This window comes from Olea europaea, chromosome 4 (assembly GCF_002742605.1).
Source record: "Olea europaea var. sylvestris chromosome 4, O_europaea_v1, whole genome shotgun sequence".
NCBI classification, from domain to species: domain Eukaryota; kingdom Viridiplantae; phylum Streptophyta; class Magnoliopsida; order Lamiales; family Oleaceae; genus Olea; species Olea europaea.
Window position 1 is genome coordinate 9,136,700 of NC_036240.1, and position 3,475 is coordinate 9,140,174.

Sequence of the window (3,475 nt, forward strand, 5' to 3'; positions counted from 1 at the left end):
ACATTTTGTCAAATAATATAAATATTATTCAGAGTTCAAATCCCTGAAACATTTTAAAAGTTTTTTAGCATTTAAAATTATCTGATTAAGAAGAGTAACATCTAGGTCAATTTGCATGGAAAAATTAATATTATGTTGTATTAATTTTGAAAGAAGCATTAAGCTTCTATAAAATCTTTTAGCACCATTTCAAGGGTGAAACATTTATTAATGTCTTAAAAAATTGTATCAGCATACCTCGCTATAATATTTTTTACTATTTTCTGCGACTTGTCTATAAGTTTTTTTATCATTTTCTTTTTTTTTTTTATTCAAGGTATATTGGTCATTTTCAAGATCTCGATTTTCTGGGCAATTTGGGAGCTATATAAAGACCTAATTTGGGTCGAAATAAGGGTGACAAGAGCAAGGGAATGAAGGAGAAGACACGAGAGAAGATTAAGAAAAAGCTACAAGAACTTGATGTGAACAAGGCAGAATCTTGATCCAAGAAGATCATTTTTTTTCTCCATTTTTTTTTTCCCCTTTAAACTCAGTGATATACTCCCAAACCTTTGTTTTTCATCCATTATGATGCTTACCTAAATTAATAGTTGGACGGATAATCTTTAATTACATTATTAAAATTCTCAAAGTTAATTCTGTATTGATTTTTATCTCTATTCTTCGTGCTTTGAATAGTTGTTCATTAATTCATTGTTTTATAAATTTATAACAAATTGAGAGGTAAGTTATATATTTAAACCCTGTAGTAAAATTTTGCAATTGAATAAAAGATAGAGACATAGTTCGATTATTATTGTGGTCTTAAAATATATTTTTTGATGATTTAATCCAGTATTTGAGCTTTCATCAAATTCACATAGAGATATAGTGAATTGATTTAGCTAGGGGCTTGTTTGATAGTGATTTTGAGAATTGATTTTTTGACCATTAGAGATAAAAGCGAGAATTGATTTAATTCAAAAATGACAGTTGGAATAGTGAAATAATGATAAAAAAATACGTGAAATTAGTGAAGTTGATCAAGTTCGACTTTAGGAATCAAACTTGAGGAGCGAGAAAAAAGGGATAATGATGGTGAAATGGTGAGTCCAAAGATTTTATCGTTTAATTGTTTTTATTTTTCTCAGTAAATATTAATCAAATCAAAATCTTGACATTAGTGTTTGCTATATTCAGCCCACCGTTTGGCCCTCATTAATTTTCATTCAATTTTTCTCTCTCATTTTTATTCACACAATTTTTCATAAAATAATATTACACGTAAATTAAAAAAATTTCCTTCTTCTTCAATCACTTATTTTTTAAAAAGTCACTAATCCACCCATTTTGATTGTTACAAAAGGGGGTCAAAGAGGGGCTCAAATAGGAGTTAGATTAATCATTAAATGGATAATTATTTGAGCCCCATTATTCCAATTTTTTGCCAGCTTTCCAATTTTTAATTTTTAAACAGTAAATTAATTGTTAAAATATTGCATGTGGACAAGCCTTCTACTTGTTGCAAGAACGTTGAAATTCAAAAGGTCAAAAACATTCTCATTTTTCGAAACTAATTTCCAAAATAACCCCGCTATTCCTTGACTTTTAAATAACCCTACCACCATTTATTTGAAGGGTAAACTCGGAAATCAGATTGGGGGATTTGATAAAAAAGCCTAGTCAAACAATGATTTTGATAAAATAACATTCCTTCAATATTTCTTGGTCAAATGGCCTTCATTTATAAAATACAATAAACAAATAATGTCAAATATCTAAAATACCCTCATCATGGAAAATACCCAAATACCCCTTTCAATCTAATTAAATCCCTCAATTCATCTGCAAAATGCATTAACTTGTTTTCCCTGTGATTTCTTCCCTAAAATCTTGATATTCATTGTATTTTTCTTCTATCTTCTCCAACATTGTGAGTATTTGAACAAGAATTTTATTATCTATATTATCTACATTGAGATTTCCACTATATTTAAAGAAAAAAGAAAGGTATTTTTAGAAATCTCATTTACATTGGTACTTTTATTATTTAATATAGTATAAAATGATATTTTAATTGATTTTATTTTCTCATTTGGTGTATATTTGTATCGTCCGCAACTATTGGACGATAACGATTGGAAACGACAGTCCAGTCGTTATCTGTAGTGTAGAACGACACTACAGTCGTTATCCTCCATGTAAAGTGACAGTACAACCATTATCTGTTATGATCTGTCTCTTATTGATAATATATTGTGGTTACTTTGATAATTTAAATATTGTAACTATTTTCATATTATTTTAATATATACTTGAATCGATGAAGTCATAATGATAGATATTTATTTTTTGTTATAACAAAATATCACGGTACCATTTCGAGTATTTTACCTAAAAAATATAGAAATGATGTTTAGATATTAAATATCATTGATCTAGTAACAATTTATTTTTAAATATACAAGTTATCAATTATTCGTATCGTGTTTACATAAGTAACGACACTTGTGCTGTTTTCATAACAGTAACATCACTAGTGTTGTTCTCATTTTTCATGTTGTCCAAGCAATGAGAGTATCTTTCAAATTATGTGAGCGGCATGTCCATTTCGCAAATTACATGAGTTCAAATTATGGAATATCGAGGTCTAGAAGGCGTGTGACTGCTCATACTCGTGTTTATCGACAGAACGACACAAGTGACGTTTAATGGCATCTATGTTGTTCTGTTGATTTCTCCTATATTTCGGTTTATTTTCACCGCGTCGACCTTAAGGATCGGGCCTTCTAACTTAAGAAGGTCAAAATTATTAATTACGTAACAAATAACAGAAGAATTGGCATAGATTGTAGATATCGCGTTGGTGAAATTACAAGTCACCATCCACATTCATTAGAAAACTAAAGTAATGAGGGTATCTCCCAAATTATGTGAGCAACATGTACATCTCACCACTCGTAGGGTCCGGAAGGCTTGTGGCTACTCAAACTCGTATTTATTGACAGAACGACACAAGTGCCGTTTAACGGCACTTGTGTCGTTCTGTCGATTTATCTCATTTTTCCCTTCATTTCATCCGCACATCGACCTCAAAGATCGGACCTCCTAACTTAAGAAAGTCAGAATTATTGATTATGTGACGGATAATGAGAGAATTGGCATGGATTTCGGTGAAATCACAAGTAACCATTCACATTCGTTAGAAAACCAAAGCAATGAGGGTATCTCCCAAATTATGTGAGCGACATGACGATCTCGCGACTCAAATAAGTTCAAGTTCGCAAATACAGGGGCCCGAAAGGCTCGTGACTGCTCAAACTCGTGTTTATTAACAGAACGACACAAGTGCCGTTTAACAGCACTTGTGTCATTCTGTTGATTTCTCCCATTTTTCGCTTCATTTCCTCCTCGTCGACTTCAAAGATTAGACCTCCTAACTTAAGAAAGTCAGAATTATTAATTACGTGACGGATAACGGAGGAATTGGCAT